The sequence below is a fragment of the Staurois parvus genome, unplaced genomic scaffold (assembly GCF_062004578.1).
Source record: "Staurois parvus isolate SC_StPar_1 unplaced genomic scaffold, SC_StPar_1.0 ptg001783l, whole genome shotgun sequence".
Taxonomy (NCBI): domain Eukaryota; kingdom Metazoa; phylum Chordata; class Amphibia; order Anura; family Ranidae; genus Staurois; species Staurois parvus.
The window spans coordinates 77,231-101,203 of NW_028319579.1; the positions used below are offsets into that span (position 1 = coordinate 77,231).

The 23,973-nt window shown below is 45.6% G+C and overlaps 1 long non-coding RNA gene and 1 pseudogene across 1 annotated transcript in view; one reads left to right on the forward strand and one right to left on the reverse strand.

The window, feature by feature from the left end:
- LOC149434298 (uncharacterized) overlaps positions 1–23,973 on the reverse strand; it is a 122,628-nt gene that overhangs the window by 67,907 nt on the left and 30,748 nt on the right. The gene's annotated exons all lie outside the window — the stretch shown is intronic.
- On the forward strand, positions 13,594–13,709 carry LOC149434299 (U2 spliceosomal RNA; annotated as a pseudogene).

Here is a 23,973-nt window from a genome sequence, read left to right on the forward strand (position 1 = left end):
AGGGACATTCTTCCCACTGACCCCCCAATGTAAATGACATTCTTCCCACTGACCCCCCAATGTAAGGAGCATTCTTCCCACTGACCCCCAATGTAAGGGACATTCTTCCCACTGACCCCCCAATGTAAATGACATTCTTCCCACTGACCCCCCAATGTAAGGGACATTCTTCCCACTGACCTCCAATGTAAGGGACATTCTTCCCACTGATCACCAATGTAAGGGACATTCTTCCCACTGATCACCAATGTAAGGGACATTCTTCCCACTGATCACCAATGTAAGGGACATTCTTCCCACTGACCCCCAATGTAAGGAACATTCTTCCCACTGACCCCCAATGTAAGGGACATTCTCATCAAAGACCACCAATGTAAGGGACATTCTTCCCACTGACCACCAATGTAAGGGACACACTTCAAACTGACCACCAATATAAGCAGCACTTCTCCTCTGACCACCAGTTTGAGGGAACACTACAATTGCTCCGGCTCTTTTGACTAATACTATTCTAAGGGTTTTCATTTTATTACCAAACATAATTTTGTTGTACAGAAGAGCCCTGGATGGTCAAACATGTCACAATCCTTATTTTATTCATTTTTACATATCGGCTTATTGATCACACAGGGCGAGCTGTAGATACAATGTTACTAGGAGGAGTGTCTTCTGTGTTACAACGGTTGGCAAAGGCTGTAGTAGACCATTTGATGGTGAAGCTCAAACCAGGGAACACCTAGCCTTCTTATTTGGAGGATCATACTTGGATCTCCGGGGGGATGGCAGATGTTACAGAGGGTTAGTTGGCAGAGCATCCATGTGCACTGGAGGAACAGCAAGGTGGAATGGAGAGATGACATGTGGGTGGGCTGGGGGCCACGAGCTGGTTTGAATGCCTATCTGGAATACTCCTTTTTGCTGTAGATCAGCCATTCTCAATGGGGTTTCTGTGGACCCCTAGAGTTCCTCCAAAGATGGTTAGGGGTTCCTTGAGCTGTGTGGGTAACTGGCCTTCCATGTGATGATGCCTGCATAGTTCAGAGTCATGGCTGTAAGGGGAGCATTCTTCCAACTCACCACCACCAATGTAAAGGGCATTTTCCCAATGGGAAGGGACTAATCTTAGCAGGCCTATAAAATATTTCAAAAGTTTCTTTTGGGTAAAAAGGTTGAAAAAGATTGCTGTAGACATTCTGTAAGGTTGGCTGACATTGCCCCTATCTCTATGTTCCCTATTGGAAACTTGTATGGTATTTCTAAACTGGTGCAGACATAGGGCCACTTTGTCTTCTTTTAGACCTCAGCTATGACGTGCCAAGGAGGACAAATCACGGTCACAGAAGAATTCAATTTTTCAAAAACAGAAACTTTGGTCATGAGGTCTCCAATAAAAGGATAGTCATCCCATTTGATGTCCGTTGTCCATAATGGTCCAACATTTGCCATCCCCAATCTATCATTGTACCTCTAAACCGGTCCAGACCAATGCCCATCTTTTTGTCTTGATCAGACCTCGGCTATGACATGCCAAGGAGGACAAGTCACAGTCACAGATGAATCTGCAAGAATTCAATTATTCAGTAACAGTAATTTGGGCCATGGGGTCTGCATTAAAAGTAGAACCATTCCCTTTTCGATGCTCCCTCTGGTCAACCAGCCGCCATTCCCAGCCTATCATTCTACCTCTAAACTGGTCCAGACCAATCCAATTTTTTGTCTTGATCAGACTTCAGCTATGACATGCCAAGGAGGGCAAGTTGCAGTCACAGATGAATATATAAGAATTCAATTTTTCCAACCGTAATTTGGGCCATGGGGTCTCCATTAAAAGGAGAGTCATTGCCCTCTGATGCCTACAGTCCTCAATAGTCCACCAGCTGCCATCCTCGGCCTACCATTGTTTCAGATCTCTGGCTCCCATAGTTCTCTAAACTAGTCCAGACCAACGCTTGGGAGTTTCCTTGTTCAGACCTCAGCAATGACATGCCAAGGGGGACAAATTGTTGTCAGAGATGAGTATAAAAATCAATGATACCTTGGGTCCTGGGGGTCTCTCATTGCCCTTTGAGGCCTACAGTCCTCGATGGCCCACCAGCTGCCATCCACGGCCTACCATTATACCATTGTTTCAGAACTCTGGCTCCCATAATTCTTTGCACCGTCTCCTGGCCTGTCCAGCTCAAGAATTTATTTCATTATTCTGTTGGGCTCGCTAATCCTCGGCAGCGGCGCGCTCACACATAGGATGTCACCATCGTGTCGGCATTAAACACTGAAGCTCGTCCGGGTCTAACTATTTGCTCAAGAGATTTTGTAAGCCTGAAGGCTCGCACGTAAAACACACAGAGAAGATGAGTTCCCTGGCAGGGCCGCCGCTCGCGTCTGTGTTTACCGCTCGCCTCGCCATAGCAACGGAGATTCACAATAAAAAAAAATATAAACAGTTTTAATACAATGTATCGGAAGGCTTCACGTGTAGCACCTCACTTAAAGGGTCCTTCCAGAGGCGGAGCTAGTTATAGGTGAACTGTCCATTGGAAGCAGGGGCGGACTGACCATTCGGGCACCTGGGCTCTGCCAAGGGCCCGGGGTCAGTAGGGGGCCCTTTCATAGGCTTTTTTGGGTGTGGTTTGAGTGTGGGCAAGGACACAGGGGTCCCATGATTTCCTATTGCCTGGGGGCCCCATGAGTTGTCAGTCCGCCGTTGATTGGAGGCTTAATTTTTTCATGGCCTTTGGAAAAGAGGTCTCTGGAGTTCCCAGCTCCGCCCTCCTACTACAACCTTTTTCAAGGGGGTTCCCTCTCCCTGAGTTATGATATAAACCCTGAAACAGCCAGAGAATCCAGTGCTGGGGTCAGAAACAAGACCGCGGGCGTTCAGCTCAGCAGAAATGTTTTAGTATCTGAAATGTGTGTTCTAGGTGTAATAACGCTTTAAAAAAAAACATGATTTAGGAGTTTTTTGGGTTTTTTTTGTTGTTTTTTTGCATGGAATTGAAAAAAAAAAACGTAAACATTGCACAACGCATTGCACCGTACCAACACGACGCACACCAGTGGGCATGCACTATGCACATTATAAGGCACGGCCGCTGGTGTTAAGAGCTCTTCCAGTTAAATAGGATGAAAATTAAACCAAAATAATTACAATAAGTAAAAAAAAAACAAATCTTCACTTATCCAGAAGAAAAAAATGTACAAAGTGCTTTTCAATTCACAAAAAAAAAATTACTTCCTGACCCCTAATGGCTATTGGATAAATATTTGGGTTATTGATTTAGGCCCCTTTCACACGGGCATGCCTTTTTTTTCATCAGTTTAGCCACATTTTTTCCACGCAAAAACTGATCCGTTTACATCCGTTTTTCATCCATTTACATCCGTTTTTCACCCAATTACATCCTTTTTTTTGTTCGTTCTGTTTTTTTTTATGGAAGAAAAGTAGGGTTTTCTTCCATTCAAAAAAACAGATGTTAACGGATACCGACATTAACGGATGTAAACAGATGACCAACCGTTTAAATGCGTTCCCATATGGAAGAAAAATATATTTTAAATATATTTTAAAAATATTCTTCCCAAATATATTGACATATATCTGAAATACTACAATTTTGGTCGTATTCAATATATTTTTTTTTTTTACATATATTCTTCAGATTTTTTTTAACATATAAAAAAAGTCATTTTAACATCTATTTTTACATATGAATGCGTTCCAAAAATGTAGATTTGTATTTTTAAAGACATACAGGATATGTGAAATGTATTTTTGAAAAATATTTCTTATGTATTTTGTAATAAAAAGGCATTTCAACATTCATTATATATATAGAGTGGTACCTCGGTTTACGAATGCCTCAGTCACCGTAATTTTTGGTTTAAGAATGAAAATCCACTGAAAATAATGCCTCGATATACAAATATTTCTTGCAATACGAAGCAAGTTTCCCCAGGATGAATTGTGCCTGGGGGGTTTATAGCGCCGGCCCTGTGCATGGAGTCTGTGGGTAGCACATGGAGATGTTGGAGCAGTTTTGCATCGAGTTTTGGAGCCACTCTGGAAATTAATCACGTCCCTGTACAGTATTTATGCCTTTAAAGTGCAGTTCATAAAGAGTTTTGAACAGATAAAAGACTTTTTTTTAACTTTTTTCTGACCTCTGAAATGGATTAATTGGATTTCAATGCATTCCTATTGGAAACCGCGTTTCGTTTTACGAATTTTTCGCCACACAAAACGTCCCGCAGAACGCATTAAATTCGGAAACCGAGGTACGACTGTGTATATATATATATATATATATATATATAGATATATATATTCACACACACATATATATATATATACTGTATACAGTATATATATATATACATTTCACATATATTGTATATTTTTAAAAACATACAATATATGTGAAATGTATTTCTGAAAAATATTTTTCATATATTTTGTAATAAAAAAGCATTTCAACATACAGTCTATATATGTGTGTGTGTGTTAAAATATATATATATATATATATATATACACTGTATGTTGAAATGCCTTTTTATTACAAAATATATGAAAAATATTTTTAAAAATATATTTCTAATATGTATGTCTTTAAAAATACAAATCTACATTTTTGGAATGCATTTACAAATATGTATAAAAATATATGTTAAAATGACTTTATTATATGTTAACAAAAAAATCTGAAGAATATATTTAAAAAAGAAATATACTGAATACGGCCAAAATTGTAGAATTTCAAATACATGTCAATATATTTGGGAAGAATATTTTTTAAAATATATTTCAAATATAATTTTCTTGCATGTGGGTTAGTCCATAGAAAAAAAATAAAAAAGGAAAAGCAGCTCGCCCACATATAGGATATATTATATCAGTGCTCCCATGTAATAAAAAAGTGCCTCGCTAATTAATTCAATCATCTCAACCTGCAATAAATGCAACATATCCAATCAAAATACAAATGCAGTGAAGAAATCACAAACGCTGCAATAAAATGTCATTAAAAACCTCCCTGCAATTGTGACTGCCGGTGTTTAAAGATAAATCTTTGTGTGTATTCCATAGTTACATTGTTAGTCAGGTTGCCAAAAGACACCATCCAGTTCAATTAACAGAGAAAAAAAACCAAACAAATAGAAAACCTCCATATACACAAATTCTAGACCCACAGTTGATCCAGAGGAAGGCAAAAAAAACAATAAAGCTTCTGCTGGGAAAAAATTCCTTCCTGACCCCCCGAGAGGCAATCGGATATTCCCTGGATCACCTTTCCCTATAAATGTTATATCCAGTTATATTCTGTGTATCCAAGAAAGGATCCAGGACTTTCCTACAGCAATCCACTGAGCTGGCCACAACCAACTCTGGAGGGAGTCTATTCCACATTCTCACAGCTCTTACTGTGAAGAAACCTTTCCGTGTTTGAAGGTTAAATTGTTTTTCCTCCAGATGTGAAGAGCGCCCCCTTGTCCTCTGTGATGACCTCAGGGGGAATAACTACACCGAGTTCACTGTATGAACCACTGATGGATTTATACATGGAGATCATATCCCCCCTTATGTATTATACATGGAGATCATATCCCCCCCTTATGTATTATACATGGAGATCATATCCCCCCTTATGTATTATACATGGAGATCATATCCCCCCTTATGTATTATACATGGAGATCATATCCCCCTTATGTATTATACATGGAGATCATATCCCCCTTATGTATTATACATGGAGATCATATCCCCCCTTATGTATTATACATGGAGATCATATCCCCCTTATGTATTATACATGGAGATCATATCCCCCCTTATGTATTAGAGATCATATCCCCCCTTATGTATTATACATGGAGATCATATCCCCCCTTATGTATTATACATGGAGATCATATCCCCCCTTATGTATTATACATGGAGATCATATCCCCCCTTATGTATTATACATGGAGATCATATCCCCCCCTTATGTATTATACATGGAGATCATATCCCCCCCTTATGTATTATACATGGAGATCATATCCCCCCCTTATGTATTATACATGGAGATCATATCCCCCCTTATGTATTATACATGGAGATCATATCCCCCCTTATGTATTATACATGGAGATCATATCCCCCCCTTATGTATTATACATGGAGATCATATCCCCCCTTATGTATTATACATGGAGATCATATCCCCCCCTTATGTATTATACATGGAGATCATATCCCCCCCTTATGTATTATACATGGAGATCATATCCCCCCTTATGTATTATACATGGAGATCATATCCCCCCTTATGTATTATACATGGTGATCATATCCCCCTTATGTATTATACATGGAGATCATATCCCCCCTTATGTATTATACATGGAGATCATATCCCCCCCTTATGTATTATACATGGAGATCATATCCCCCCTTATGTATCATACATGGAGATCATATCCCCCCTTATATAATATACATGGAGATCATATCCCCCCTTATGTATTATACATGGAGATCATATCCCCCCCTTATGTATTATACATGGAGATCATATCCCCCCTTATGTATTATACATGGAGATCATATCCCCCCTTATGTATTATACATGGAGATCATATCCCCCCCCCCCCCTTATGTATTATACATGGAGATCATATCCCCCTTATGTATTATACATGGAGATCATATCCCCCCCTTATGTATTATACATGGAGATCATATCCCCCCCTTATGTATTATTCATGGAGATCATATCCCCCCTTATGTATTATACATGGAGATCATATCCCCCCCTTATGTATTATTCATGGTGATCATATCCCCCTTATGTATTATACATGGAGATCATATCCCCCCTTATGTATTATACATGGAGATCATATCCCCCCCTATGTATTATACATGGAGATCATATCCCCCTTATGTATTATACATGGTGATCATATTCCCCTTATGTATTATACATGGAGATCATATCCCCCCTTATGTATTATACATGGAGATCATATCCCCCCCTATGTATTATACATGGAGATCATATCCCCCCTTATGTATTATACATGGAGATCATATCCCCCCCTTATGTATTATACATGGAGATCATATCCCCCCTTATGTATTATACATGGAGATCATATCCCCCTTATGTATTATACATGGAGATCATATCCCCCCTTATGTATTATACATGGAGATCATATCCCCCCTTATGTATTATACCTGGAGATCATATCCCCCCTTATGTATTATACATGGAGATCATATCCCCCCCCCTTATGTATTATACATGGAGATCATATCCCCCCCTTATGTATTATACATGGAGATCATATCCCCCCTTATGTATTATACATGGAGATCATATCCCCCCTTATGTATTATACATGGAGATCATATCCCCCTTATGTATTATAAATGGAGATCATATCCCCCCCCTTATGTATTATACATGGAGATCATATCCCCCCCTTATGTATTATTCATGGAGATCATATCCCCCCTTATGTATTATACATGGAGATCATATCCCCCCCTTATGTATTATTCATGGTGATCATATCCCCCCTTATGTATTATACATGGAGATCATATCCCCCTTATGTATTATACATGGGGATCATATCCCCCCTTATGTATTATACATGGAGATCATATCCCTCCTTCTGTATTATACATGGAGATCATATCCCCCCTTATGTATTATACATGGAGATCATATCCCCCCTTATGTATTATACATGGTGATCATATCCCCCCTTATGTATTATACATGGAGATCATATCCCCCCTTATGTATTATACATGGAGATCATATCTCCCTTATGTATTATACATGGAGATCATATCCCCCCCCCTTATGTATTATACATGGAGATCATATCCCCCCTTATGTATTATACATGGAGATCATATCCCCCCTTATGTATTATACATGGAGATCATACCCCCCTTATGTATTATACATGGAGATCATATCCCCCTTATGTATTATACATGGAGATCATATCCCCCCCCTTATGTATTATACATGGAGATCATATCCCCCCTTATGTATTATACATGGAGATCATATCCCCCCTTATGTATTATACATGGAGATCATACCCCCCTTATGTATTATACATGGAGATCATATCCCCCTTATGTATTATACATGGAGATCATATCCCCCCTTATGTATTATACATGGTGATCATATCCCCCCTTATGTATTATACATGGAGATCATATCCCCCCTTATGTATTATACATGGAGATCATATCCCCCTTATGTATTATACATGGAGATCATATCCCCCCCCCTTATGTATTATACATGGAGATCATATCCCCCCTTATGTATTATACATGGAGATCATATCCCCCCTTATGTATTATACATGGAGATCATACCCCCCTTATGTATTATACATGGAGATCATATCCCCCTTATGTATTATACATGGAGATCATATCCCCCCCCTTATGTATTATACATGGAGATCATATCCCCCCTTATGTATTATACATGGAGATCATATCCCCCCTTATGTATTATACATGGAGATCATACCCCCCTTATGTATTATACATGGAGATCATATCCCCCTTATGTATTATACATGGAGATCATATCCCCCTTATGTATTATACATGGAGATCATATCCCCCCCTTATGTATTATACATGGAGATCATATCCCCCCTTATGTATTATACATGGAGATCATATCCCCCTTATGTATTATACATGGAGATCATATCCCCCCCCCCCCCCCTTATGTATTATACATGGAGATCATATCCCCCCTTATGTATTATACATGGAGATCATATCCCCCCTTATGTATTATACATGGAGATCATATCCCCCCTTATGTATTATACATGGAGATCATATCCCCCCTTATGTATTATACATGGAGATCATATCCCCCCTTATGTATTATACATGGAGATCATATCCCCCCCTTATGTATTATACATAGAGATAATATCCCCCTTATGTATTATACATGGAGATCATATCCCCCCCTTATGTATTATACATAGAGATAATATCCCCCTTATGTATTATACATGGAGATCATATCCCCCCCTTATGTATTATACATAGAGATAATATCTCCCTTATGTATTATACATGGAAATCATATCCCCCCCTTATGTATTATACATAGAGATAATATCCCTCCTTATGTATTATACATGGAGATCATATCCCCCTTATGTATTATACATGGAGATCATATCCCCCCTTATGTATTATACATGGAGATCATATCCCCCCTTATGTATTATACATGGAGATCATATCCCCCCTTATGTATTATACATGGAGACCATATCCCCCCTTATGTATTATACATGGAGATCATATCCCCCCTTATGTATTATACATGGAGATCATATCCCCCCTTATGTATTATACATGGAGATCATATCCCCCCCTTATGTATTATACATGGATCATATCCCCCCCTTATGTATTATACATGGAGATCATATCCCCCTTATGTATTATACATGGAGATCATATCCCCCCCTTATGTATTATACATGGTGATCATATCCCCCCTTATGTATTATACATGGAGATCATATCCCCCCTTATGTATTATACATGGAGATCATATCCCCCCTTATGTATTATACATGGAGATCATATGCCCCCTAATCTCCTCTTCTCAGTAGAGAATACATTCAGTTCCTCTAATCTTTCCTCATAGCTGATCTCCTCCATACCTCTTATCAGTTTGGTTGCCCTTCTCTGTACTTTCTCCAGTTCCCCAATGTTCTTATTGTGAATTGGAGCCCAAAACTGAACTGCATATTCCAGATGAGGTCTTACTAATGATTTTTACCCGGGGGGGGGGGAGGGGGGGTGATATCTCTCTCTCTGGAGTCTATACCTCTCCTAATACAAGAGAGGATTTTGCTTGCTTTAGAATCCGCAGCTTGGCATTGCTGCCATTATTAAGCTTGTGATCTACTGGAACTCCCAGATCCTTCTCCACCATTGATCCCTCCAGAGCCTTCTTCACCATTGACCCCCCTCAGATCCTTTTCCACCATTGACCCCCCCATATCCTTCTCCACCATTGACCCCCCCAGATCCTTCTCCACCATTGACCCCCCCAGATCCTTCTCCATCATTGACCCCCCCAGATCCTTCTCCACCATTGACCCCCCTCAGATCCTTCTCCACCATTGACCCCCCCAGATCCTTCTCCACCATTGACCCCCCTCAGATCCTTCTCCACCATTGACCCCCCAGATCCTTCTCCACCATTGACCCCCCAGATCCTTCTCCACCATTGATTCCCCCAGATCCTTTTCCACCATTGACCCCCCTCAGATCCTTTTCCACCATTGACCCCCCCAGATCCTTCTCCACCATTGACCCCCCCGATCCTTCTCCACCATTGACCCCCCCAGATCCTTCTCCACCATTGACCCCCCCCAGATCCTTCTCCACCATTGACCCCCCCAGATCCTTCTCCACCATTGACCCCCCCAGATCCTTCTCCACCATTGACCCCCCTCAGATCCTTCTCCACCATTGACCCCCCAGATCCTTCTCCACCATTGACCCCCCAGATCCTTCTCCACCATTGATTCCCCCAGATCCTTTTCCACCATTGACCCCCCCCCCCCAGATCCTTCTCCACCATTGACCCCCCCCAGATCCTTCTCCACCATCGACCCCCCCCCAGATCCTTCTCCACTATTGACCCCCCAGATCCTTCTCCACCATTGACCCCCCAGATCCTTCTCCACCATTGATTCCCCCAGATCCTTTTCCACCATTGACCCCCCTCAGATCCTTTTCCACCATTGACCCCCCCAGATCCTTCTCCACCATTGACCCCCCCGATCCTTCTCCACCATTGACCCCCCCAGATCCTTCTCCACCATTGACCCCCCCAGATCCTTCTCCACCATTGACCCCCCCCAGATCCTTCTCCACCATTGACCCCCCCAGATCCTTCTCCACCATTGACCCCCCCAGATCCTTCTCCACCATTGACCCCCCTCAGATCCTTCTCCACCATTGACCCCCCAGATCCTTCTCCACCATTGACCCCCCAGATCCTTCTCCACCATTGATTCCCCCAGATCCTTTTCCACCATTGACCCCCCCCCCCAGATCCTTCTCCACCATTGACCCCCCCAGATCCTTCTCCACCATCGACCCCCCAGATCCTTCTCCACCATTGACCCCCCCCCCAGATCCTTCTCCACCATTGACCCTCCCCCAGATCCTTCTCCACCATTGACCCCCCCCCCAGATCCTTCTCCACCATGTGTCCACCGTCAACTTTGTTCTTGACATCTTCACTGTGCGGCCATTTATGGCATTGCACAGCCTTTGCTGCATAAGTCCAGGCCGCATCCAGCTCCTTATGTACAAAGAGAAGATGAGAAGAGTAAAGGCAAAAGTGGTCTTTTTTTTTTTTTATACTTTTCTTTACCTTTCTTGAGTCTGGACCTATGATTGTCCCAAGAACGTTTAAATCCCCTTACTGTTGACAGACTGTCTACTTCTCCCGGAAGTCTGTTCCAATCATCAACTACACTTTTGGTAAAATAATGTTCGTTTTGCAATTCGTTCTGCTCATTCAGTCCTTGGGCTTGACCTGAACCCGTCTGGATGGCTGGAGGCCACCCTGAGTATGGACCAGCCATAGGAATAAATGGGCTATGTGGCACGCATACGCAGTAGATGATGGCCGTGCCTAAGACCATTTTCGGCAAGACCGTCCAGCACCAGCAGGGCTACAGAATGAAGAACCTGATAGTGATTGGGACGGAACATAAGTATTTTGGTAGGTGGCTGTCACTCGGGGAGGAGGGCCTAATTCTACAATCTAGTTGGCCACCTTAGATCTACAATCTAGGTGGGCACCCCAATTCTAATGTCCAGGTGAGCACCCCATTGCTACAATCCAGCTGGTCTCTCTAATTATACATTACAGACTGGCACCCTAATTCTACAGTCCAGGGGGGCACCCTAATTCTACAGTCAAGAAGGGCACCCTAATTCTACAGCCCAGGTGGATACGCCAATTCTGCAATCTAGGTGGGCACCCCAATTCTACAGTCCAAGAGGGCACTCTATCTCTATAATCCAGGAAGACACCCTAATTCTAAAGTCTAGGTGGGCTTCCTAATTCTGCAATCCAATTGGGCACCCTAGTTCTACAGTCCAGGAGGACACCCTAATTCTACAGTCAAGGAGGGCACCCTAATTCTACAGTCCAGGAGGGCACCCTAATTCTACAGTCCAGGAGGGCACCCTAATTCTACAGTCCAGGAGGGCACCCTAATTCTACAGTCAAGGAGGGCACCCTAGTTATACAGTCAAGGAGAACACCCTAGTTCTACAGCCCAGGTTGGTAACCTAATTCTACAGTTCAGGTGGATACCCCAATTCTACAATATAGGGGGGCACCTCAATTATACAGTTTGGGTGGGCACCCTAATTGTACAATCCAGTTGGGCATCCTACATCTACAGTCCAGATGGGCATCTCAATTCTCCATTCCAGGTGGACACCCTAATTCTCCATTCCAGTTGGGCATCCTAGATCTACAGTCCAGATGGGCATCTCAATTCTCCATTCCAGGTGGACACCCTAATTCTCCATTCCAGTTGGGCATCCTAGATCTACAGTCCAGATGGGCATCTCAATTCTCCATTACAGGTGGACACCCTAATTCTCCATTCCAGTTGGGCATCCTAGATCTACAGTCCAGATGGGCACCTTAATTCTACAGTTTGGGTGGGCACCCTAATTGTACAATCCACTTGGGCATCCTAGATCTACAGTCCAGATGGGCATCTCAATTCCAGGTGGACACCCTAATTCTCCATTCCAGTTGGGCATCCTAGATCTACAGTACAGATGGGCATCTCAATTCTCCATTCCAGGTGGACACCCTAATTCTCCATTCCAGTTGGGCATCCTAGATCTACAGTCCAGATGGGCACCTTAATTCTACAGTTTGGGTGGGCTCCCTAATTCTGCAATCCGGTTGGGCATCCTAGATCTACAGTCCAGATGGGCACCTCAATTCTCCATTCCAGCTGGGCACCCTAATTCTCCCGCCTCCTGTAAATTGACATTCTTGCGATGACAGATCCGATGACGGGTTGGAAGAGATGATTATAAACATAGAAAGCTCCGGATTATTGGTGTCTTGTATTTCACCCTCCCCGGCCTTTCATTTCCAGTCTCACAGCACTTTCTGCCCAACCGGTTCTTCCATGACTTTGGTCTCATGCCGGATTATCTCCACAGCAACCAGCAGGAAACAGAAACCCACCTGGGTCCGCCCCCTAATCCACCTGCTGTGTCACAGGACATGCGTTCCGCTCCGCCGGCCACGGAACTCTGCGAGGGTTCCAGAATCCGAATGCTGCGGATTTCAATTAAACGATTACATTTCTGCACTATGTCCACCCCAGACCTCCAGAGACGCATCGCCGCTGAGCTACACACAATAAATGTACCCGGCCGTGTTCTGTCCCTAAAAACATTTACAAAGTATATCTAAAGCCAACGTTTCCATTGGCTGAGCACGGCGATCACTTCTGATTCCATTGGCTTCTCGGCCTTTTGGCTAAGATCAAGTGTAGTATCTGTTCTTATCAGTGTCCAGTGGGGGTGCTCCCGGCCATTCTAGCTTTGCGGGGATGGCTGTTGTATAGTACCCTCACTGGAATGATGGGGGTCCGGAAGGCTAGTACCGGAGGGACAGAAACCGGGGAGCGCCACGAGTTAAGCTGGGGCCCCGGGAGTAATTCCTCTGGGAAGACTGGAAAGACCCAGTACCTCCTGATTTGGACGGATCTACCTTGGTCTGGCCTGGGGCTGGGGACGCAAAAAGTCCGCAAACTCAGTGCCCCCTGGGGAAGACGCTCTCAGGGGTGTCACTAGTAACACTTGGGTGTGGGACCCCACGGTGTGAAGATGACACATGGCCACTGTTTTTTCACCTCTTTTTGCACAGCGCCCTAAGGACCAGGTCTTTTGGCTAAGTCCGGGGCAATTTTTGCTACGGGCCTCAGGGCCCGGTCTGTGCACAATTCGGCACCGTACCACTTTTTTATTTTTTTCTTTACTTTATCTTTACCTTATTTATTATGCACTCCCATGTTTTGTCACTTTTTACTTTACTTATGTGTGTGTTTTTCACGGATGGAGGGTGTGGGTCCTCGGGCCTACCCTGAAGTCTAGGGGGAGGATGTGTGGCCCTTCGGTTCCTTCCTCCCCTGATCCCTAGGGGGCTTTCTCTTCCGGAGAACCCCCTTGCCTAGTACTGGATGTCCGGCTTCGGCTGGGCATAAGGAACGGTGGTCCACCAGGCCAGGAGGACCAAATGGGAACCTTGTCCCTGTCAGGAGCTTCGTGCCCCGGGGGATCAGGCGAACGGTCCAACCCTTTCGGGGGTAGGACAAACACACCCCTAAGTGCACTTTTTCGTGTGGTGTTCGCACTTGCACATTTTTTGTGATCACTTACGGGTTTTTCGTTGTAGTTTCCACGTTTGCGGACTTAAAAAAAAAAAAAAACTTCTGATTCCATCGGCGTCTTCAAACGCACGCCTCCGCTCCGCAACCCGTAACTACATAATGCAGTATATAAATGATGATTTCATTTTATTCACCACTTCCAGTCCGGACACTTCCCCCCCCTTCCAGTCCGGACACTTTCCCCCCTTCCAGTCCGGACACTTTCCCCCCTTCCAGTCCGGACACTTCCCCCCTTCCAGTCCGGACACTTTCCCCCCTTCCAGTCCGGACACTTCCCCCCCCTTCCAGTCCAGACACTTTCCCCCCTTCCAGTCCGGACACTTTCCCCCCCCCATTCCAGTCCGGACACTTCCCCCCCTTCCAGTCCAGACACTTCCCCCCCCCTTCCAGTCCGGACACTTTCACCCCCTTCCAGTCCGGACACTTCCCCCCCTTCCAGTCCAGACACTTCCCCCCCCCCTTCCAGTCCGGACACTTTCACCCTCTTCCTGTCCAGGCCAATTTTCAGCTTTCAGCGCTGTCACACATTGAATGACAATTGCGCGGTCATGCAACACTGTAATCGTATGAATATTTTAGCATTTGTTTGAGACAGATAAAACTTTATTTTGGTGGTATTTATTCACCGCTGGGATTTTTATTTTTTTTTGCTATATAAATTAAAAAGTCCAAAAATTTTGAAAAAAAAGTGTTTTTCTTATAAAATTTTGCAAATAAATAATCTTTCTTCATAAATCTTTAAAAAATGTATTCATCTATTAAAAAAAAAAAAAACAAATTAGTTTATAACCAAAAATTTATAATTTTTCTAAAAAAAACTTTTTACATTTATTTTATTTTTTTTATTATTATTGGTTTTTGCTATTTTTTGGGGTTTTTTTTTTACATACCTTCATCTTAGCAGTACAGTGTCACCATGGTTACTACTTGTGGGGGATGATGATTTTTTTTTTCTTTTTTTTACACTGGTTGCTTTTACACCCATAAAGGCTGTAAAATAAATCATTTCTCCTCTCTGACTGCATTCTTTCAGCTATTGAGAAATACTGTGAGAGCTGTGATTGGTCACAGCTTGTCACATGGTACAAGGCTGTTGTGAATAACCCTGTACCATGTGATCTCTGTGATCATTCACAGATTACTATTAGTAAGCAATGATGTCTGAAGTGACATCTTACTTACTACCCTTCATGTGATCACTGATTGGCCAATCAGTGATCACATGAATCAGGACCTCGCACAGAAGTCCCATACGGCAATCAGTGTCCTCCGGACACAGCGGGCACCGGATCGCTCCCCAGCGCGCACAGGCAGTGAATGCGGGGGCTGTTTTATAAATGGCCACCCACTCCTGCACTGCTTCCATCCGGCCGTTTATGTACATGGGCCGGATCTTTGATATAAAGCGGGCGAGACAAGCGCAGGATGGGTGGGACAAGCGCAGGACGGGTGGGCCGGGTGCAGGATGGGTGGGATGGGCACGACAAGCGCAGGAAGGGTGGGATGGACACAGGATGGGTGGGACAAGCGCAGGACGGGTGGGACGGGTGCAGGACAGGTGGGACGGGTGCAGGACAGGTGGGCCGGCGCAGGATGGGTGGGCTGGCCGCATTCACTACCTGTGCGCGCTGGGGAGCGATCCAGTGCAGGCTCAGGATGGGTGTACCGGGCGCAAGACGGGTGGGAGAAGCGCAGGATGGGTGGGCCGGGCGCGGGACGGGTGGGAGAAGCGCAGGACGGGTGGGCCGGGCGCAGGATGGGTGGGTCGGGCGCAGGACGGGTGGGAGAAGCGCAGGATGGTTGGCACAAGTTCAGGATGGGTGGGAGAAGCGCAGGACGGGTGGGAGAAGCGCAGGATGGGTGGGAGAAGCGCAGGATGGTTGGCACAAGTGCAGGATGGGTGGGACAAGTGCAGGATGGGTGGGTCGGGCGCAGGTCGGGTGGGAGAAGCGCAGGATGGGTGGGAGAAGCGCAGGATGGTTGGCACAAGTGCAGGATGGGTGGGACAAGTGCAGGATGGGTGGGTCGGGCGCAGGATGGGTGGGAGAAGCGCAGGATGGGTGGGAAAAGCGCAGGATGGGTGGGACAAGTGCAGGATGGGTGGGACAAGTGCAGGATGGGTGGGAGAAGTGCAGGATGGGTTGGAGAAGTGCAGGATGGGTGGGAGAAGCGCAGAATGGGTGGGAGAAGTGCAGGATGGGTGGGAGAAGCGCAGGATGGTTGGCACAAGTGCAGGATGGGTGGGAGAAGTGCAGGACGGGTGGGACAAGTGCAGGATGGGTGGGAGAAGTGCAGGATGGGTGGGACAAGTGCAGGATGGGTGGGAGAAGTGCAGGATGGGTTTCGCCATTTTGTCGGTTTCCTCCAGCTGCTCGCTCCTCCGGCGTATTGAAGTGGAAGAACACAATGAAGAGGTCGTTCCATTCTGTGCCGGAGGAAGACAATCCCGGCTCCTGCGTCTTTAAGTGGCGACTGCATTCTGCGGGGGGTCAGCGCCCAGCTAAGCCAGGATTACCCCGGGGGGGGGGGCGCAGGATCTCAGAGGGGGGCGCAGGATCTCTTGTACACGGAGCAGCGAAATTAGCCGACTGCTCAAGCTGCAGCTCTGATCTGCTGAAGTATTTGGCATGTGAAGGGCCGCGGGGACCCCACGCCGGGGATTATCTGAGAGCCGCCGCTCCTGTCACCGCCGGCCCACCCTACGGCCTGACGGGCGACTGTGAGCTCCTGGGGGGGGCAAGAGGGAGAGCGGAGATTTGCAGCATTAGATCGCAAGCCCACGAGCCCAGCAACCTGAGAGCTCAGATACACGGGAGGACGTTGGATCGCTTTGTAACCTGAGATTAAAGGACCAAGACCCAAGTCTGATATTTCCCATTATGAGGGGTTCCCACCATCCCTGTGCTGAGTTCCCGGGTCTGTACACCTGCTGTGCCCGTTATGAGGGGTTCCCACCATCCCTGTGCTGAGTTCCCGGGTCTGTATGCCCGCTGTGCCCGTTGTGAGGGGTTCCCACCATGCCTGTGCTGAGTTCCCAGGTCTGTACACCCGCTGTGCCCATTATGAGGAGTTCCCACCATCCCTGTGCTGAGTTTCCAGGTCTGTACACCTGCTGTGCCCGTTATGAGGGGTTCCACCATCCCTGTGCTGAGTTTCCAGGTCTGTACACCCGCTGTGCCCATTATGAGGAGTTCCCACCATCCCTGTGCTGAGTTCCCGGGTCTGTACACGCGCTGTGCCCATTATGAGGGGTTCCACCATCCCTGTGCTGAGTTTCCAGGTCTGTACACCCGCTGTGCCCATTATGAGGGGTTCCCACCATCCCTGTGCCGAGTTCCCGAGTCTGTACACCCGCTGGGAGTTCCCACCATCTTTTCTGGGATGTACCATGAGGAGCTGAGACATGAGCAGTCAGAGATCCCGGCTGGGAATTATTGCTTTTGGAGCTCACTTATCCCACCTGGCTCCAGTTATAGCGAGAAGGTCCCTTTAAGAAGCTTCATTCACAGCATGCTGGTTTCATATTGTTACAAACCATTTTTTTTAAAACTTTATTGATATATATTGTGCCAACAATTTCTGTAGGACCGTTCACATCCTCTGCGGCCCCAAAGGAGCTTACAGTTTACTCGTGGAGAATCGGTGACACGTGCGCACATTTGTAGAAGGCGATTATCCGAACGTGATTGGTGGGGATTACGCCTTTAATATCGAATACTGAGGTGCACAATGGAGCCTTTCTATACACAGGAGGTCCAACACAGACCCAAAACATGAGATTATTCCTCAATTCAGGATAGTGGGCGGAGCCATGCAAATCATTCTTTTATGTGCCTGCGGCCAATCGTAAATCCAGAACCTCAGCGCTATAATACAGAGGAAAATGCGAGAAAAATATCATCTGTTGCGTCATTTGCTGCTAAGTTTTTTTTAGCCTTTTTTAGGTTTTCCATTAGCTTTCATTTATTATTTTTATTATATTTATTTTTTCTGTTAAGGATAGGATTAGGATCAGAGATTGGGGTGAGGGAGTAATAGTTTATGGTCTTTTTTTTTGGGGGGGGGGGGGTTATTAATAATTAATAAAACACACAAATAATTAAAAATGAATAAATAATAAAATAAACGAATAACATTTAATAAAAAAAAAAAACAATAAGCCCTAATCTTTATCCCCTAACCCTAAGAAACTTTAAACAAATGATTAATCATCATAAAAATAAATAAATAAATACATTTAAAATAAATAATCAAAAATAATCATAAATTAAAAAAAAAATCAATGAATATGTAATAATAAATAAATAATAATTAACCCCCCTAACCCTAAAAAAAAAAAAAAAATAAATTAATACATTTAAAATAAATACACATATAAAAATAATCATAAATTTAAAAAAAAATGAAATCAATGAATAATATGTAATAATAAATAAATAATAATTAACCCCCCCCAACCCTAAAAAAATAAATAAATGAATAATGACCCTCTGTTTCCTATTTCCAAATTGTATTGTAACTGTACTGTCTGCCTTCATTTTGTAAAGCGCTGCGCAAACTGTTGGCACTATAAAAATCCTGTATAATAATAATAATTATTATTATTATCATTAATGGATTACCACCCTAACAAAAAATAAATACATTGATTTTTTTTATTTTTATTAGTATTATTATTTTTTATTTATTTTTTGTTAGGGTGGTAATCCATTAATGATAATAATAATAATTATTATTATTATTATTATACAGGATTTTTATAGTGCCAACAATTTGCGCAGCGCTTTACAAAATGAAGGCAGACAGTACAGTTACAATACAATTTGGAAATAGGAAACAGAGGGTCATTATTCTTTTTTTTTTTTTTTTTTAGGGTTGGGGGGGTTATTATTTATTTATTATTAAATATTATTCATTGATTTCATTTTTTTAAATTTATGATTATTTTTATTTGTGTATTTATTTTAAATGTATTCATTTATTTTATTTTTTTGATGATGATGATGATGATTAATCATTTATTTCAAGTTTCTTAGGGTTAGGGGATAAAGGTTAGGGCCTATTTTTTTTTAATTTAATTAATTTTAATTGTGTATTTCTTTTAAATTTATTATTATTATTTTTAAATTATGAATAATTTCAGCAGAGAAACGCATTTCCGTTCATTTCTGTGGAGGTATTTGTAAGCTCTAATGAGCTGGGCCCTCTGGTCCCTCCTGTATTCATTTTTTTTATTGTAGCCGTACTGTCCGCCATTTTGTTGTAAAGTGCTGCGAAATGATAAATCGCGTACGATAATAATGATAATAATGATAATAATGATAATAATGATAATAATGAAAAGTGCAAAAAAATTTGCAAATCTGCCCTATTTCAGCGAGGGAAAACAAAAATGTTTCAGGACTTGGAGTGAAGATGTGAACCGAATCCACTGAGAATAATTGATTTTTTTCTTCCAGTTCGTCGCGCGTCACGCGCTAAAAATCGCTCGGGTGTGACCGGGGGCCTCACCACACACTGACAGCCGCCTGACATCTCAGCCCTGTGGATGTGTGTGCAGACCTATGCGTGGCACTACGGACGATTTATTTCACAGGATCCTCCGTACAATTACGCGTACGTGCGTCCAATCTCACCCGCGCACATGCGTCCAATCTCACCCGCGCACATGCGTCCAATCTCACCCACCGCATGCGCCCAATCACGCCACACATGCTGACGCACAGACCACTCCCTGACTGCATCGGGGAATACATTATTTAACGTCTTCTTTCTGGATTTTGGGCTTCGGGAGGAATAGAGGAGCGAAGATTTGCTTCACACAGAGCCAGGGGTAGACTGACAACTCATGGGGCCCCCGAGCAATAGGAAATCATGGGGCCCCTGTGTCCTTTCCACACTCAAACCCAGGGGTGGACTGACAACTCATGGGGCCCCCGGGCAATAGGAAGTCATGGGGCCCCTGTGTCCTTTCCCACACTCAAACCCAGGGATGGACTGACAACTCATGGGGCCCCCGGGTAATAGGGGATCATGGAGCCCCTGTGTCCTTGCCCAAACCCAAAAAAGCCTATGAAAGGTACCAGGGGCATCTCATGGGGCCCCATACTGACCCCGGGCAATCGGGCAGTGCGGGAATGGTCAGTCCGCCCCTGCACAGAGCAGAGTTAGGAGCCGCAACAAAATCGCTTTCTTAGATTGTAAGCTCTTGGACCTAGGCTCCTTCAGTGCCTATACCAGCAGGGGGTGTCCTACTGCAGCGCCCCCCCCCCATACTCCATGACTTCTGGGCGCTGTGACCCCGCAGTGTCTGGGAGGGATTCTCTTGCTCTGTATCCAGTTCCCAGCATTCCAGTGCAGCCGTGGTGGAGGGTCCCGGGCCCCTGCCTGTACAGATGACGGGAGGTTCATAAGGGGGATAGCAAGAGGTCCTGGAGATGACGGGAGGTCCTGCAGATGATCTTCAAAGTGTTGTCCTGGGGATGACGGGAGGTCCGTAATGGGGATGATGGGAGGTCCTGGGGATGATGGGAGGTCCTGGAGATGACGGGAGGTCCGTAATGGGGATGATGGGAGGTCCTGGAGATGACGTGAGGTCGGTAATGGGGATGACGGGAGGTCCGTAATGGGGATGACGGGAGGTCCTGGAGATGACGGGAGGTTCTGGAGATGACAGGAGGTCCTGGAGATGACGGGAGGTCCATAATGGGGATGACAAGAGGTCCGTAATGGGGATGACGGGAGGTCCGTAATGGGGATGACGGGAGGTCCTGGAGATGACGGGAGGTTCTGGAGATGACAGGAGGTCCTGGAGATGACGGGAGGTCCATAATGGGGATGACAAGAGGTCCGTAATGGGGATGACGGGAGGTCCGTAATGGGGATGACGGGAGGTCCTGGAGATGACGGGAGGTTCTGGAGATGACAGGAGGTCCTGGAGATGACGGGAGGTCTATAATGGGGATGATGGGAGGTCCTGGAGATGACCTTTAAAGTGTTGTCCTGGGGATAACGGGAGGTCTGTAATTTGGCTTTGTGACTGGAGGTCCTGGAGATGACAGGAGGTCTTGGAGACGACGGGAGGTCCGTAATGGGGATGACAGGAGGTCCGTAATGGGGATGACGGGAGGTCCTGCGGATGACGGGAGGTCCGTAATGGGGATGACGGGAGGTCCTGGGGATGACGGGAGGTCCGTAATGGAGATGATGGGAGGTCCGTAATGGGGATGACGGGAGGTCCTGGAGATGACGGGAGGTCCGTAATGGGTATGACGGGAGGTCCTGGAGATGACGGGAGGTCCGTAATGGGGATGACGGGAGGTCCGTAATGGGGATGACGGGAGGTCCTGGAGATGACGGGAGGTCCGTAATGGGGATGACAGGAGGTCCGTAGTGGGGATGACGGGAGGTCCGTAATGGAAATGATGGGTGGCCCTGGGGATGATGGGAAGTCCTGGAGATGACGGGAGGTCCGTAATGGGGATGACGGGAGGTCCTGGAGATGACGGGAGGTCCGTAATGGGGATGACGAGCGGTCCGTAATGGGGATGACGGGAGGTCCGTAATGGGGATGACGGGAGGTCCATAATGGGGATGATGGGAGGCCCTGGAGATGACGGGAGGTTCTGGAGATGACAGGAGGTCCTGGAGATGACGGGAGGTCCATAAGGGGGATAGCGAGAGGTCCTGGAGATGACGGGAGGTCCTGCAGATGATCTTCAAAGTGTTGTCCTGGGGATGACGGGAGGTCCGTAATGGGGATGATGGGAGGTCCTGGGGATGATGGGAGGTCCTGGAGATGACGGGAGGTCCGTAATGGGGATGATGGGAGGTCCTGGAGATGACGTGAGGTCCGTAATGGGGATGACGGGAGGTCCGTAATGGGGATGACGGGAGGTCCTGGAGATGACGGGAGGTTCTGGAGATGACAGGAGGTCCTGGAGATGACGGGAGGTCCATAATGGGGATGACAAGAGGTCCGTAATGGGGATGACGGGAGGTCCGTAATGGGGATGACGGGAGGTCCTGGAGATGACGGGAGGTTCTGGAGATGACAGGAGGTCCTGGAGATGACGGGAGGTCTATAATGGGGATGATGGAGGTCCTGGAGATGACCTTTAAAGTGTTGTCCTGGGGATAACGGGAGGTCTGTAATGGGGATGATGGGAGGTCCTGGGGATGATGGGAGGTCCTGGAGATGACGGGAGGTCCGTAATGGGGATGACGGGAGGTCCTGGAGATGACGGGAGATCCATAATGGGGATGACGGGAGGTCCGTAATGGGGATGACGGGAGGTCCTGGAGATGACCTTCAAAGTGTTGTCCAAGCGATAAAGTGAAACCTTGGGCTGCATTCACACCTGGGGGGGTTTTAATACAAGACTTAGTCACCGGTCGCACCGCGGCGATTTGAAATCATGCAATTTGTGTGCGGTTTCTAAAGAATTTATTGCGACTTGCGAAGATTTTCAACGATTTCTTGCAGCGCGATTTCCATTCTATTCTATGTATGTAAAATTGCCACGAAACTGCAGAAAAGTCACGCAAGGACTACTTTAGAAATCGCGCCGCAGCAAATCGCAAATGTTAAGACGCCGACATTTACATTCATTTGATGCAATTTGAGGTGCAATTTGGGATTTGAAATCGCACCTGAGATCGCATCTAATGAATGTGAATGTCGGCGTCTTAACATTTGCGATTTGCTGGTACTGGTATGACCGGACACTTGGGTCCCATTCGTAGGCGTGGTGTGTGAACGCGTGCTTTTTTCGCATGTTTCTGTGCGACACACATAGAGCGACCCATGAACTTGAATAGGCTTCCCTACATGCACCAAGCATGCGTCTGCGCCTTTTTCAGGCATTGAGCTCTGGCTGCGTTTGGGGTGCCGCAGGAAAAATGCAGATGTGAATTCTGCCTCAAAAGGCTACAAGAGCTACTTTGGTGCATTTGTCATGCGTAGGGAAGTCCATTTGCTGCCCAATGCATGTAATGCAACGTCCGCCGTCGTGCGTCACAGTACCAAGGGAGCCTCAAGGCCGCATTCACACCCGGGCAGCTTAAGTCGTCGCAATTCTGCCCGCCATTTCCCAACGCTCCGGTGGAATGACAAATCGCACAACGCAAATTACAGATGCCATTGGTTTTAACAGCACCTAAAGACGTGCTGTGGTTGTCGCACGATAAACCGCGCTGCGATCGCGGCAAACCTTATCGCCCTGAAAGGGGCTCCTGGACTTTTTAAGGGTGACAATGCTTTTCAGACGTTGCAGTTTGCCGCGTTGTTGAAAAAAATACTGTGCCTGCACCTTTTTCATGCGGGTGTGGTGAGAATTGAGCCATACATAACGATGGGATCAAATCGCACCGCACGATGCGGTGCCATTACTGTGCGAGTCGCATGCAACGTGACAGTGTGAACCGGGGCTCAAATCGCAGCGGGCC